Consider the following 17,529-nt stretch of genomic DNA (forward strand, 5'->3'; position numbering starts at 1 on the left):
CATATTTGCGGTAAAAATATGCGTGCTAAAAATGCGTGCTAAAGGCTGTTTCCCATAGCTCAACCTCTTATAAATGCGAGACCTCGGCCGCCATTGTCCCGGGCTGCTTGGAAAGTGAAAGCGCGCATGGCACACTGAATGTTGCAGGAAAGCATGTTGTGTCTGCAGTAGGAGAAACGCATTAAAGAAAATAGTGCTGGCAGACTAAATAAGACGTAATGTATAACAACCGAAGTAAAAGGGCCAGTACTCACGGAGGTTACAAATGAAGACAAGGCGGTACTAAAGAGGGACTAGCAAGCCTATTAACAAATCTTAAGCCAGCATTTACGAAGGACAATGACACAAGCCAATGAAAAATATGGGCGGAGAGTGGGCGGGGCTGCAAGTATACACTCGAATACAGCATGCCTCGCAGAGCAGCGCATGCGCTTGTAAGGCTTGACCTAAAAACCATACAAAAAAAAATGTAAGGTCAGGAGCTAGCTAATATAAAGACTTTTCCTTATATGAATAACTTTCAGAATAAAAAGGGCCACACTGTAACACACAGGTTTGCATAGTGCAATCAAGTATTTCAGTTTCATACGAACTGATGTTACGTCTAACATTAATAGGTTTTAGATAGAAACTCCTAAAATACTGATAAAATATACAGAACAATAAAAGTGTGTCGTGCTTTGCTTACTTCGTCCATCACATGGACATGGGGTCTGGCCTGATAGACAAAACTTCCTGGTTGGAAAACCCACTAAGTGGTGCACAATGACGCTTCTCAGTCTCACCAAGACAAAACAGTGTTGCATACTAGTTACACTAGATAGATAATCGGAACCACCCTCCTCAATCTCATTTGACATATAAAAAATTACCCAGGTTTTTGTAGTATTAGCAGCCAATCACTGTCCGATTCTATATTGAAAAAAAGTATTTTTAATAGTCCTCTTAGTCCAAGATCTGACCATGTGGGCACATTAGACTGCATACTAAAGCAGAAGTTAATATACGATAACCATGGGCTACTCGAAGCCTTATCCAAGGCAAATCAATCTCAGATAATAGATCTCAATCAATCAATCAATCATATAATTTGTAAAGCGCACTACATACCCGGGAGGGTTTCAAGGCGCTGGGGGGGGGGGGAGGGGGGGGGTGGGGGGGGGGGAGGTTGTAGCTGCTACTGGTCGAAGAGCCAGTAGCAGTAGATCTAGTAAAACTAACATCCTCTTTTGCCCATAGTGATAGCCATATTAGCAAATGTCTTATCAAAATAGAGGCATGCTGCTGCAGGTTACACACTTATAATTGCAATTCACATAATACACTTCTAATGCTCCAACAGCTATTGAACTGACAAAACAGCATAAATGTACTGCAACTTAGTCTTGGCGTAAGTGAAGCAGCACACATGGCCAACCATTGGTCCTGCAAAATAATCCAATTGAAATTAAATAACAAGACAGGACATAAACATAACACATATGGATACATATCAATTAAAATAAACGAACATATCATTTTAAAATAGACTTTATTGAAATTATTTTTACGTTTATTATTAAATGCTAATTTTTAGTATACATAATACCTTTTAGATCACAAATAAAACATTTAATATCTTTCATCTGCGCTTGTCACACATTCAACAGCACAAATAATCCTGTAAATGGTGGGGGAGTTAAAATTAACATTATTTAATTAAAACATAATTTAAATAATAAAATGTAATAACATGTTATGTTTTAGTGAAGGTGTGTTGTCCCTTTTTGCTGTGGTAGATGTAGTTAAATGTGAGTTATGGAAACATGTTTTAATACTTTTAATTTATAATTAAGTAATTCTTAGTTTTATAAATGTATTATTTATTTTCTTACAAATCCCTATTACTTTGTGCAGGGATAGCTGTGTGCCAGGTGAGGAGAACTGGTGTAAATCTCCACTTGGAAAGGTGAATTCCATCCATTTCCAGATCCAAAGGTAGGTTTAGATATGGACGTGAGGAGTTGTACACATTTGAACTTACCTTTGTAAATAAGGCCCATTCAAACTTTTCTTTGTCAATAGGATCCTTTGTATATAGGTCTCTCCTAGAGATAGCTGTGGCTTTCTTTTAGAGACCTAATTTGCCATGCACATTCGTATGTATGCATGAAAATAGTACAGAAGAGTGTGCAATGCCTGCTGTATTTTTATTTTACCGGCCCTTCACTCATGCTAGGTATAGCATGAGAGCAGCATCTGGATTGGGTGGGGAGCCTGTGCTTTGCGGCCCATGTAATCATGGGTGGTTCCATTGACACATCATTAAATAAGATATGCCAGGGTATCTACCTTTATACTACATGTCCTGGGGTGGATTGCGGATATTTGACATGTGTAATGAATGGAGTATAGAGTGCGAACAAGATCCTTGCGGATATCAGAGCGCTTTACATAACAAACAACTGTAAGTTTAGACAAACAATAATGTGCAGGTCACCATCATATAATAACAACATTTCATGCAAGAGATCATAGGAGGAATAATCATGGTAATGTATTATATAACAGGCTCTAAAGATAGCCGCGGCCTGTGGAGGGAGACCGTGGGGCGGTATGGCGGGGCGGGGGAGGGGCAGGGTGGGGGGTTCTAAAAACCGGAATATGGATAATTGCAGGTAAGTAAACAATTAACTAAATAAAACGAATTTCGTAGCACGCGCTGCATCGCATTTTGCCGAGTCTGACACATTTTGCTCCATTTGGTAGTGCCCGTTATTGCGTAGATGAAAGTGATCCATACAAGAGTTACTCAAAGTACACAATCTAGTATTCAGTCACTTTCAAACAAAAAGAATATTATATTCATTCTGACAAATCCGTTGAGTAAATATTGCTCAATGTCGTTTATTCTAGTGTTAAATATTGTATTGAGTTTTGTAACATAACATTAACACATACAAAAATTTCAGCAAAATAGTCATGCTACTTACTGTACATTTGAATTGATACTGAAGAAAGTGTTATTCAATACTATTCATTTAGTTTATTCTGGGCTGACATTCAGGGAAAAAAAAAGTCGGCCAGTGAATGAATTCCATACCTACAGCTTTTGTGTGAACTCTGTGGTGCAATACTTTCCAAAGAGACTTCAAGGGGTTTTGAGGTGTGCAAATCGCCTTGGAATGATAAATTTTCTCCTCCTGAGTATTGCAGTAGGTAGCCTGTATGTATGTTGTACTCTGTCCCCATCATGGTCGCGCTGATTTTAAAAAGGTGATTTTCACAGATCAAAACATGTTATTAAGGGGGTCTTTGTAAAATATATTGGCAGTAGCCTGTGCAAACAAGGGCTAAGCTGGAAGCCGTGTAGAATACGTGAGCTAAGGGTGGGGGATATTAACACTTTAATGCTACGTTCCTATCAATTTTCAGTTTAGAAAATGGAAAGAAATTGTTCTTTCGTGAATGAATCACACCTGTAAGTCTTGCAACACAGCCGCAGATACTTTCCATTGGATTAACCCGGCTCTCGCTGCACGACGCACGCTAGGTGGTGATTGGTGAACATTAGGGTGTGTCAAAGAACAAGTCCGCTAGCCATACAGGCGCAATAAAGGAACTGTAGTGCACATCATCTGAAAGTGATGCCTCCAGGCGCTTGAAACACGGGTGCCATTGTTCCGTAATTCCGTTGCATTTATTGGCTTTGCAATGATGAAGGGCCGAGTGGGCGCTTCCCGGACTCGTTTCTGCGACCTGCATGTTTCTGTGGGGGCGCTCAGCCCACTGAGGTATATCGGTGGATTCATGCCCAAACGTTTCCGACTTTCGTTCTCCGTATAGACAACTAGAGTAGACTAACTAGGCATGCTACTCCATTTATATGCACGAAGTCTTCCATCAACCCATAAAGTTCTGCTTTACAACAAGTGAAGCTAAGTGTAGAAGACCAGCATTTGCAAACATGGAGGGCAGCATAAATGGGCAACATGAACAGGCTTGGGAACCTCCTGGCATTTCCACTCAGAGTACAAATCGCGCTGCGAGAGCCCCCTTCCTCCGTGCACCCTCCAGGAGCAATAACAGGAGCGCGCCTCGAGGCGGAGCTGGTGGGCGCTGTATGTGGGCAGACGGGCCTCTGCTGCTGGCTCCTTGTTGGGTTCAGTTACCTTACTTCATGATCCGACCTCGAGCAAGCGGTTCCAGCTTGGAAATAAATGGCTCATACACGACGTGGGAGTTGCTTCTCTGTCGCTTGTTCCTGCAGATGCTTGAATAAATCACAGTTTGAACTTACGTTGTGTGGCCCCGGCCTCAGTGCTGATCACTGCTCACATGGACTCTGCACTGTGCTTGGTGCCTTCGAGTCATCATAGGACAGTAAGAATATCACACGTATTTGCAAAGCTGTGTCTTGTGATTAATTCATCACACAGCACAATTATACAACATCTGACATTGGGGTATCACGGTGAATGAGGGGCGCTAAGACGGGGGACATGGGGTAGTGACTGAGTAGAGATGGCGGGAGGGAAGGAGAAGGAAGCCTGGGGTCACCGGGCTAAAGAGAGGCCAGGGTAGCAGTTCTAAGGGGCAGTAGGTTGGAAAAGATGGGGCACGCAGGAAGTAGGGATGTGGGTTAGCAGGGCGAAGAGGTAGGAAGTGGCGATGGACCTGACGCCGGGGTAGGGAAAGGGTTAACTGCTGTGAGCTTTGTACATGCTAGAGTCCAAAGGGCTTGGAAGCAACCAGTTTAGTTGTTTGTTAAATAAAAAACATCTGTGAGTGAGGTACTCAGAAATGCATTGTATCCCGAAAGTCTGTTATGAAGCTCTGTGGTTATACTGAATAAGCAGCTACCTGTGTTATATGACATCTCTTTATTAATGTTATAACTGTACTTTCACAATTGCTTTATTAACCTTCCTGCTTTCTCAAATTTGCTTGAAAATGCACCATTTTTCTTCTCTTTTTTCAAAATTTTCTCGGGGGGAGAACTCCCTTGAACCCCTCTTATGGTGGTTCGGGATCGCTCGCAACGGTGCAGTATACCAATCATTTTACGCCTCACCACTTTCAAATGTCACCAGCCGCCCCTGGTTATAATAAAATCATTGATAGTTATAAATATACAAATATTTAAAAACCACAATTGATTTCAATATAATAAATAAATTAATAAATGCATAAAATGCAATGTCACAATACAAGCATTATGTTGTGACCTGATTCATGACGTCAAGTGTCGTTTTTACACCAGTTGGTATGTATACATTTTTTCTTCCTTAGTAGGATAGAGTATGTGCAAACGAGGCTTTGTCAATAGATCTTATTATTGGGTTAATATTGCCTAATAGTGGTCATGATTATAATGCCCAAGCCTTAAACTCCTAATTCTAATAATTGCAATATTTTTATAAAATTACATGTGTCTATTTGATTGTGACTGTGTTTCAATGTGCATATAAACCCTAAAAATGACTAAAACCCATAAAAACGACTGTTATAAAAGGGAAAAGGGAGGTAATTACTTAAATCTTGGCATTTTAAATTTATTTGTGCTGATATGTATTACTGATTTATTTTAATTTAAAACTCTTTAATTGTACAACATTTATTATAGGCATGTTTACAGATCCTCCGTTCCGTTGAGACCCGCTGGTTGTTTGCTATCCAGTTCCTAAAATATATCTGGTTTCTAATTTCCTAAGGGCTTTTTCTCTATTGCCTCCTCTTTTGTTGTGAGGTACGCAGTCAATTAGGAAATATTTTAGATCTTTTGAGTCTCCATCGTGTGACTCTTCAAAATGGTGTGCCACAGGGTAAGTCTGATCTTTGTTTTTTATGGCTCTTATGTCCTGGAGTATCCTCTTGTGGCCTTGGAGAACCGTGCTCCCAACATATTGTAGGCCACACGGACATTCCAATACACATAAATTACATATTCTGTTTTGCATGTCAAATTTCTGTATATGGATTTTTCTTTATCACTGAAAGGTGTTTTATAGGAAGATTTATTCTCCCCATGTTGACATGCTTTACATGATGTACATTTGAAAAAACCCTTTCTTTGGTTTAACCAGGTAGTTTTGTTGCAATTCCATGGGTCATTATGGACCAATTCGTCCCTCATCGAAGGCCCTTTACTATATGTAATTTCTGGTCTGCCTGATAATGAATGGCCTATAATAAGATCACTCAGTACGAGGGGCCAATTTTTCTTAATGATGTTGTTGATAAATTTGGCTTGTTTACTATATTCAATTATGAATCTAAACGTTTCTGCAGTTTGCGTAGATTCTTGTTGGTTATTCGTTATATTGGTAGTGTTGGCCCTTGTCTGTATGGTTAGAAGGCTATCTCTGCTAATTTTGTTGCTTCTTTTTATAGCTTTAGCGATTGTTTTCTTGGAGTATCCTCTCCCGAGAAATCGTTTTTGACTTGCTGCCTGAGCAATCTGTAGGTCTTCATCATTACTACTTATGCGTTTTAGTCTGAGCATTTCACCATATGGTATACTTAGTATAAGATGTTGGGGGTGAGCGCTGGTAGCATGCAGGATAGCATTTCCAGCAGTTTTCTTGTGGTATAATCTTGTGGCAATTTCTCTGTCTTTAATATAAACCTGTACATCTAAGAATTCGACTGCCTGATCACTTGTATTAGCCATGAACTCTAAATTCAGGTTGTTGGAATTAAGGTCTTTGATGAATCTTTCTGCCTCTGGCCGGGTCCCCAGCCAGATGATAAAAAGATCATCAATATATCTTAGCCAAACTTTGATGTTTGTATTGACTATTCTTGTATATTCCTTGAGGAGGACCAGCTCCTCCCACCAGCCCATGTGAAGACATGCGTTGCTGGGGGAGAAGCTGGCCCCCATTCGCAACACCTCATAATTGCTGATACAACATATTTCGATACATAAAGATATTATTATTCAAACAGAACTCTGTCATATCTCTAAGCATTTTGCTGTGGTGTAAACATTCTGGTGATCTCTGGTCAAGGTAATATTGCAATGCCTTCATTCCATCCTTGTGATTGATTGAAGTATATAGCGAGGAGACGTCCAATGTAATTAAGAGATAATCCTTATTCCATTTACAGTCCTTAATTTTGGATAAGAAGTCTCCTGTATAACGAATATAGGATGGTAGATGTTGCACAAAGTCCTGGAGGAAATAGTCCACATATATTGAAGTTCGTTCTAGGAGACTGTTTCTTGCCGAAATGATTGGCCTACCAGGTGGATTTTTGGGATCTTTGTGTATTTTGGGAATAAAATACATAATGGGTGTTACAAGATGATCATTTTGCAAGTATAGATATTCTTCTTGTGTCAATAACCCTCCATTTTTCCAAGCAATTAATTTCATCCTATAGATGTTATAGGTATTCCTCTTCCACAGTCCAACACTTTCCTTACTTTTGCTTATTGCCTAAGTTGGAGTGGAAATATTAAATCTGACTTTCCCTACTGTTCGTCAGGTTGGAGCAGGAGTATATATATATATATATGTATGTAGAGAGCGAGAGAGAGAGAGAGAGAGAGAGAGAGAGAGAGAGACACATTGCTACGCTGTTGCATAGACATAATTGACTCCACCACATCGGTACTGGGGTCCGTGGTGTGGGTATTCTTTATCATAAATGTTCAAAACAGTCTAGTAATCCACAGAAGACGGCACTCCATTGCATACGGCCCATTTGTTATGGTAAAGTTTTCGCTCTGCACCCAAAATAAACTGGTGTTCATGCTATAGAGTGTTATTTTCTGTGGATTGATCAGTAGCCTGTTTGGAACATATAGATAGATAGATAGATAGATAGATAGATAGATAGATAGATAGATAGATAGATAGATAGATAGATAGATAGATAGATAGATAGATAGATAGATAGATAGATAGATAGATAGATAGATAGATAGATAGATAGATAGATAGATAGATAGATAGATAGATAGATAGATAGATAGATAGATAGATAGATAGATAGATCCCAAATCCAAAACGAATTTGCGGCCCCTTCAGGTGATTTCTGTCAAAACCCTGTGCTTATTTCACCAACTCATGACGCGTTCCAGTCCCATCTGCAACCTTGATCCCATACATGGCTGTGCGTCACTTCCTTGTTTAAACTGCAAAGTGTGCAAACAAAAAGAGGGCATAGTACTGTAGCCCAAACAACCGCCATCTTTAAAATTGTAAATGTAATGGAAGAGTTTGTAAAGGCCAATTCAAGTAATAAACAATATAGACTATGTTAAGCCCTAGTGGCCACCTTCATTCTTGGAATCCATCAAATAATTTAAATTTCTTACAGAAAATATCATCTAAAACAGCTTACAAAGTAAACTTGTGGGTTGACAACACAAAAGCCATAAAGCTGCGCAATTACTGGATAAATGTCTGTAAAATATCTAACTGTGTCTCGCTGGTCCTCTGAATGAATACGTAAAAAATACATTTCTGTAATCCTTTAAATGCAGTGCAAGCCCCAATAAGATACTTATGTGGGCATCATATGTAATAACCACAGATTCGATGATCTTCAAATCAGACCAATCAAACTCCTATGTGTTCAAAAGACCATTCTAAACACTGACCCAAGAACACTATGTCCAAAATTTATAAACAGACAAAGTAAAGTCTTATCATCAATCCTGTGTTGAAAATCCAAGAAGAAATGGGTAAGGAGTACCTGCCCAAATGCTTTACCGCCTCTCATGCAACGATTGGAATTAGCTTGGTTGAGAGTCCGTTCCTCCTCTCCTGTACAATAAAAGAAGAGACAAGTTTGCAATTAAAAACAGAACTAAACATGTGCTGAACATGATGCCCATTGCTGATCACCATAAGCAGACTTTTTCAATCTCCAAATGGATATTCTTCTCATCAATTCTCTGTTTCCTCCAATGTTATCATATGGAATTTGTTCAATGGCAATGAAACTTAGTAGATTGCTATCACTATAGTGTGCTTCACTGAAATGTCTGGATATGGGATAGTGCCTATCATTATAGTCAATTGGGCTCATGTGCTCAATAATCCTTATCTTAACCGGGTGCATGGTGCTTCCATCATATGTCTTGTAACAGGAACAGACTAATTTATAGATGACAAATTTAGAACTACAAGTCAGGAATTGTTTTATTTCCATGAATCCCTTTCCTATGGTACAGAATAGCTTTTTACCCTATTTAGGGTGGGCTTTTTTCATGCTCACAACTGTCATGCAAGGCTGGGAAAAACCAAGAATGTCCTCATGTGCTGAGAGACAACTATGGGCTATGGGCATTGATGTTCTTTGTTTTCCAGAAACAAATCCCGGCTTTGGGGTTTGTTTCTGAAAAACCAAGAAATGTTGACGGACCTACCATGGCATGGCAGACCATCCAGCACTGCACAGTTGGTTAAACATTTTTCAAACTGAGGTAGCATGGTGTCCAAAATAACAATGGACTGGGATGCGGCCGGGGCAATTACTGGTGCTTTAGATTAATTTGAGCACTCCATCTAGCCATCACTTTTCTGTATTCTTCAGTGTGATGCACTAAGTAGCACAAGCTCTAGTTATCCCTCATGGGGAGTACGGAAGTGTTTCCTTATGTGGCCTCCCAAAAGCTGCTACAGCCCCTCTAAGAGCGACTATCAACGCGGCAGCTAGACTCATCACTGGCTCGAAAAGAAATTCTCACATCTCTCCTGACCTAAAATCCCTGAATTGGCTACCATTTGAAGCTAGAATCCATCTAAAAGTTGCGTGTATGACTCATAAAGCCCTACATCATAACACTCCCAGCTACCTAGCACAGAAACTGACGATCTCTGGTGGTCTAAGGTCCTCTAGCAATGTTGAAAAACTTCTACTGAAACCACAAAGGTTCAACAAGAAGAAAACTTACAAACGATCCTTCTCAGGGATGGCGCCCAAAATCTGGAACTCTCTTCCCCCTGAAACCAGACTGAATGCCTCTGCCGCTTCGTTCAAAAGAGAAGTTAAAGCGTTGCTCATGGTAAAATTTACATGAGTACCATCTAGTCAGGCCTGAGTTCTTTAGAGCCTGTTATATAATACATTACCATGATTATTCCTCCTATGATCTCTTGCACGAAATGTTGTTATTATATGATGGTGACCTGCACATTATTGTTTGTCTAAACTTACAGTTGTTTGTTATGTAAAGCACTCTGATATCCGCAAGGATCTTGTTCACGCTCTATAAGACTTTCTAAATAAATAAATGTATGCCTAGATGTGGGTCCTCTGCACACTGTGCTACTGGAACCAAGCTACACTTTGCTGATGAGCTCTGATAAGGGCAAAACCAGTTCTGGGTTGCTTGATTTTTGGGATGGCCTGGCCTGGCAGTTCAGACTGCACTGTACCCATTTGAGCAGGGTCAAGAATGAGTTGCACATGGTAGGGTGCAAACTGAGGTGGCATGGTGTGCAAAATATCAATGGACTGGGATGCAGCCCTTAGTAATTACAGGTTGAGATTAATTCCAATATCCCATCCATCGCTTTGTTGTATACTTCAAAGGACCAATTTGGGCACACAACAGCAGAAAATCAACACTGTTCAGGTGACAAGCCATACAGTAGATGAGGCCTGCAAGAAGTGATACCACCTATGGCCTCAAGAGAAAGAGAGGCTAGCCACCAGAAAGCTGGAGCCAAAGGAGCAGGCGAGGCACTAAGCACCTACCAACCACCATGTAGGAATTCATGAAAAAAAATGCCATTTCACCATACTGCTAAGTCCTGCTAGCTAATTCTTGATGTTGAGCCAATGCTTTAAGTTCTCTGCTCTAATTGCTTCTTTGAAGCCCGTATTTTAATATCAACATCCCACCTCTTGTTTTTAAAAATCGCCGTTTCCTTATAGCGCTACTTGCACATAAATGTATTTTTAACATTGCTATTTGCACAAATATACTTGGAAACTGTCTTTTGCACACGAGTACTTGCCGTGACCGGTAGCTCCTCCCCGTTCCACCGCGGGTGCAGTCCCGATTGATGTGGAGGGAGACTGCTACTTCCGGTGCTCAGGAGTTGTTGCTCTTGTTGTTGGACCTGTCATACGCTTAAAACGGATGCCCTGGCTAACGCGCAGCGGACGCGCGTAGCGGGCGCGCCAAAGGCAAGCCTAGGGCGCGCCAAAGGCAAGCCCGTCTGCGCCCGTCCGCGACCAGACCGCGGCCAGGGCCAGGCATGCTGCTTGTAGTGGCACATACAAGGAGAGGACCGTGTGGTCGCGAGTTGAACTGTGGAGGCTTAATACAGAGGTTGCGTGTTGCACTCACAGGTTTGACCCAAGTGCCGATCTCCTCGAGCACACATGCGAGACGTGTGGGGTATCGTGGGGTGGGCGGGGCAATGGAGAGGAGAAGGGGCTCTGTAAGTCAAGACCGCTCGGTAATAGTAGTCTAAGAGTTGGGTTGTTGAATTGCAGATCCCTCTCAAAGCATGCCAACGATATCTGGCTGCTACTGGAGGATCATGAGTGGGATGCCCTATTTTTGACTGAAACCTGGCTGAGCGATGACAATATGACTGCAATAGCCTTGGCAGTACCCCTGGGCTATACAATGTGTCTCGCTAATCGAGAGGGTGGAAAAAGAGGGGGAGGAGTAGCTGCTATATTTAAAGAGCAGTTCACATTAACATCCTCTGCCCCCACTCTGATCGCGGGTCTGGAAGGATTACACTTCTGCATTCAGGTGGGCGCTCAGATCTCCTTAGCAGGGCTAGTTATTTACCGCCCCCCTGGTGGGAATGATTCTAATCTTATAGCTCTGTTGGACGTGATAGTGCAGAGCTCCCTCCTCCATCCTTATTGTCTTGTAGTGGGGGACTTCAATATCCATATGGATAGAACGGACTGCGCCCAAGCAGAGATATTAAGAGCCACTCTAGATGCGGCCAAGCTGAGATTAATCAATGAGGGTCCCACACATAGAGCGGGTCATACACTCGATCTCATCCTCTCCAATATCGAAAAGGTGAGGATGGAGGGGACTCTGCCTTTACTTTGGTCAGATCACCTGCTTCTGCCTTTCACAATAAATTTGGCGGCTGACAGACCAGCGCCAAGCAAGCGAGTTTTTATGAGAAGACAATGGAGGAAACTAGTCCCTGCCGTTATGGGCCCAGTGTTGGCTCAGAACAAACCTACTTTAACCCTGAATGCCAACACTGACGCTCTGCGGTTTCATCACTGGATTGGGAACATGTTATCATCCATTGCTCCAGCTAAACGCGCTATGTCCAAGAGGGACTCTCCCTCTGCTCCATGGTTCTCACAGGACCTCAGAACTGAGAAGGCAAAATGTAAACGGTTAGAGAGGCTGTGGAGGGTAAACTATGGGGCCTTGGAAAAACACAATACAAGGTGGCCTCCCATAAATTTCAGAAGGCTGTCAGAAAGGCAAAAAAACTGTTTTTTGCAGGTGCTATTCAACAGGCAGAGCACTCCAGTAAATAATTTTTTAAGGCAGTTCAGTCCTTTTTTAAACCCAGATGTATTGAAAGGGAGATACCGCCTTCAATCACCTTTTGTAATACAATCTCGGACCATTTTGACCATAAAATTAAACGTGTCTATGATTCATTTGGCCTCGAGGAAACAACGGTGAAATCGGATCAGACGGTCAAAGAGTTGACAAGCGGACCGCTGGCTTTTTTTCAACCGATAACTCTGTCCACGGTCAGGAAGGAACTAAGCTGCTGCAAGTCTGGTTCGCCGGATGACCCTTGCCCCCCCAAATTGTGGAGCATAATGGCGGACTTTGTGGCCCCGTCCTTACAGCTCATTTGGAACACGTCCATCTCCTCCGGGGTCTTCCCGGATATATGGAAACATGCGACCCTCCTCCCTCTAAAGAAAAAACCCAATGGGGATCCTGCGGACCTCAGCAACCTTCGTCCTATCTCTTTACTGGCTGCCCCGGGCAAAATGCTTGAGAAAGTTATCCAGCGGCAGCTCAGTAAATATATAGAGGACAACAAGATTTTGCATGAGACACAGTCAGGCTTTAGACCTGGCTTTAGCACCGAGAAAGCTCTGACCGAGGTGGCAGAGTCGATAAGATGGTCGTTAGATTCGGGAGACTCAGCTTTGCTGGTGCTCCTGGATCTTTCGGCAGCGTTTGATACTGTCGACCATGCAAGGCTGATGATGCGATTGGCAGAAGCGGGCTTACAGGATCAAGCGCTGGACTGGATACAGTCGTACCTGTCCCAGAGAACCCAGAAGGTGGCCCTGGGGACTGTTTCTTCAACACCTAAGCCTTTATGCTGTGGTGTACCTCAGGGCTCGGCGCTCAGCCCATTACTATTTAATGTCTACCTGGCCCCACTCTTCACGCTTATTGCTAACTGGGGGGTCAAGGCAGTATCTTATGCCGATGACACCCAGCTTGTGTTTCCATATGCAGAGGTGTCAGCGGCGGCCATGTCTAGTTTTAAAGGCTGTCTTCAGGATGTTGCGCGCTGGATGAATACTAATAAGTTAAAACTTAATGCAGACAAAACGGAGGTGCTCTTTTTTGGTAAAGGTACCCCGCCCCCCTCTGAGCTCTGGTGGCCGAGGGCAATGGGTCCGGCCCCCTCCCCTAGCCTATCGGCAAAAAACCTGGGAGTGCGCTGGGACAACAATCTGTTGTTTGTCACGCACACACAACAGCTGATGGGAAGCTGTCTAGGTAAACTTAGGAATCTTCGCAAAATCCTGCGACTTCTCCCGGTGAACTGCAGGAAAACGGTAATCCATGCGACAGTGACATCTAGATTGGATTACGCGAATGGTTTGTTCCTGGGTCTGCCTAAATACCTAATTCAACGCTTGCAACTGGTCCAGAATGCGGCTGCGAGGCTGTTAATGCATATTCCATTCAAGCATTCTGTCTCTCCGCATCTTCGATCACTTCATTGGTTACCAGTAGCCAACAGGATCAAATTTAAGGCTCTTACGTTAGCCTTTAGATCCTTGTATGGCTCGTGTTCAATATATTTGAGAGATCGGTTGCCAAGATAGACACAGTCCCGTTCTCTTCGTTCCAACTGCCGGACCCAGCTAGCAGTGCCTCGAATAAAAAAGGCCCGTCTGGGAGGCAGAACGTTCTCGGCAAATGTAACGATGCTATGGAATTCACTACCCCCTGAGCTTCAGCAGGCTCCTTCTGAACCCCGTTTTAAAGAATTGTTGAAGACTTGGCTCTTTACTCAACCTTGCTAATGACTTGAATTTCGGTTATGTATTCTCTGCCTGTGTCTAGCGCCGGGACACCTCCGTGTGAGGTAGCTGTTCGCGCTCAATAAAATTCTGTATTATTATTATTATTATTATTATTTCCTAAACGAACTGCAGTAACTCAACGCTGTATCACATAGCAAGCTTTTGGCATTGGAATGCACTAAATACTCCATTCATTACACATGTCAAATATCCACAATCCACCCCAGGACATGTAGTATAAAGGTAGATACTCTGGCATATCTTATCTAATGATGTGTCAATGGAACCACCCATGATTACATGGCCCCAGTATACACATGGAACACGTAAATATTACATGTGAGTATGAATTGTCTGATACAAAATATGAGAGGAACAGCCCTTTGTCATCCGAACACACACAGAGTGAATGCATGCAATGGAAGTTGCACTGCCATCAGAAAGCCTTTTGATGTCCTTGCCATTCCAACTAGCCTATCAACCAATTATGATGCAGACAGAAGAAGAAGAAGACAGCTAAATAGCGTGGACAAGCAGAACTGTAGGAATGTCTATATCTGTGCTAATTGTAATTGCTATTTGGCCCATAACCATCACCAGTAACACCCCACCACCCTTGTCAGCAGAACCTGATTTGACACCAACAACTGTAGCCATTAGGCAGGTGACCCAAAACCAACAAAGGTAGACTCCAGCCACTGGCTGCTGATGATGATATGGTTATCACTTCAGTAGGAGAATGTAGATTCTCCAAGTTTGTGTAGAGAGAATCTGGATTTCATTAAAGACATGGAGTCTATCATTATGCATAAATACTTTTATTGCCACTCCTTGCAGCACTTTAAAGTAATACATCATCATACACAGAAACTCTAGAACATAAAATGTCCAACTCAATATAATCCACAATACAGCAGCCATATTCCTCTTTTAAGCTGCTTCTGAAGATAAATTCAAAACTATCCTCTGTTGCAAAATTCCATCATCTTTTGAACTATGAACATCTGGAAAAAAAACAAAATATTAATATAACTGATCTCCCAACTTAAATAAACACTTCCCAAACAAGAAATATACCAAAACATTCTGTAATACTCTCTCCCCCACCATAATAAAAGGGGAGGGATAATGATAGCCTCTGAGTCTTTAATGAAATCCAGATTCTCTCTACACAAACTTGGAAAATCTACATTTCATGGCAAGTCCGGAGGCTATCATTATGCATGTTCAAAGCTGTGATAAAACAACTGACAAACCATGACCCAAAGGTTTCAAATAAAACTTAGCAAAAACATCCGAACTCGACCAATCTGCTGCATGCAATATCTCCTCCAAACGACCACGAGATAAAAAAGCCTTACTCGCCATCGCACCCCTCACAGAATGCACACCAAACTCTTTCAAATCTAAACCAGCTTCAAACATACAAAACCTCACCTACCTGGCAATGGTGGCTGATGTAATTGGCCTTAATGGACGAACAAAAGAAATCAGCAATTGATCATCTCCATGCCTCCTGAATTCACTCATTCTACCCTCGTACTCTTTCAAGCACCTTACCACACATAACTTTGGATGATCATCAAATTTAGGATACAAAACTGAAGTAGACATACATTTAGTCCTTTTGGTAATGGTAAAAATATCCCCATCCGGTGAAAAACACCTGCTACTGATGTCTAAAGCCCTCACATCTGAAACTCTCCTAAACGAAATTAAACATAAAAGACTTGCCAATTTACCAGATAGCTGTTTCAAACTCAGAAACCTATTGGCAGGCCAACCGTCAAATAATGTTAAGATCTTTTTAACGTCCCACAAACCACGATACCTAGGCTTTGGAGGTCTCCTCAGCTTAACACCTTTCAATACTCTGCAAACTAAAGGTTCCCTACCGATAGAACAACCTCCAAACAAACTATGACCTGCTGCAACTGCAGACCTATAACAATTAATTGTCCTATAACTCAAACCTTTTTCAAACAGAGAAGATGAAAAATTAACCAACTCCATGGCAGAAGCCTCCACGGGATCCAAACCCCTTTCCATGCACCAACTAGTCCACTTCTTCCCAGCTCCCAAATACCATTTCGTTGTACCTGGGGCCCAAGATTCTCTGAGCAACTCTTGACCCTGTATCGAAAGCTCCTTGAACTGCTCTCCTCTCCTGAAATCCTCCATACAAGAAGGCTCAAAGCACCTTCTAGAACCATATGATGAAAAACTCCTCCCTCTCCCTGAAGCACGTCTTCTGAATCTGGAATCAACAATGGTTCCTCTACAGCCAGCACTAAAATACCTGGAGACCATGCCTGACCTGCCCAAAATGGCGTCACTAACACCAGCTGACACGTCTGTCTCCTCACCATCAACAAAACTCTCTATCAGTGCATATTGGGGGAAAAGCATATGCCCGAACCTTCCTTGAATCCTGCTGGAATGCATCCACCTCCTCTGCCAAAGGATCCGGTCTCCAACTGTAATAACGATCCAACTGAAAAGTCAGCCTGGATGCAAACAGATCCACTTCCAATGGTCCCCATACTTGAAAAATCCTTCTGAAAATGTGAACATTCAATTTCCAGTCACTGTAATCCCTTAGATACCTTGAATTCCAGTTTGCTACCACATTACACTGGCCTGGAAAATACACTGCCTGCAAACAAATTTTCTCTTCCAAACAAAAACTCCAAATCTCCTTCACCAACTGAGTCAGATTCTTCAATCTGCTTCCACCCAAACAATTTATGTACCACACCGCTGACATATTGTCCATCTTTAACAGACATTATAACTCTTCAATTTTCTTCCAAAACTCTTTCACCCATATAGCCCTGCCATCATCTCCAAACCATTTATGTGCACAGAAATCTCCTCCACAGACCATCTTCCACCTGTCTCCTGATCCTCCAGGCATGCACCCCAGCCAAAAAGGCTTTCCTCCGTCTCTAACACAAAATCTGGACATATCCCAAAAATCGCACGACCATTCCATGCCTCCAGATTTTCTAACCACCAAACCAATTCCTCCCGAGCCTCTTCTGAAATAAACACCTGATCTCCATACTACAATCCTCTCCTGAGTGAGTCTGCCTTCAACCTCTGCAATGCTCTGTAATGAAGAGGCCCTGGAAAAACTGCCTGAATTGAGGAGGAAAACAAACCAAATCACTCTTGCCAAAGACCTCAAAATAACTCTCTCCTTCTTTAACATACATTTCACTTCTGACTTTGGTTTCTTCACTTTCTTTTCTGGCAAACTTAAAGTCTTCTCTACAGTGTTTACAACGAATCTTAAAA

Source organism: Triturus cristatus, chromosome 1_2, assembly GCF_964204655.1.
Source record: "Triturus cristatus chromosome 1_2, aTriCri1.1, whole genome shotgun sequence".
Lineage (NCBI taxonomy): Eukaryota > Metazoa > Chordata > Amphibia > Caudata > Salamandridae > Triturus > Triturus cristatus.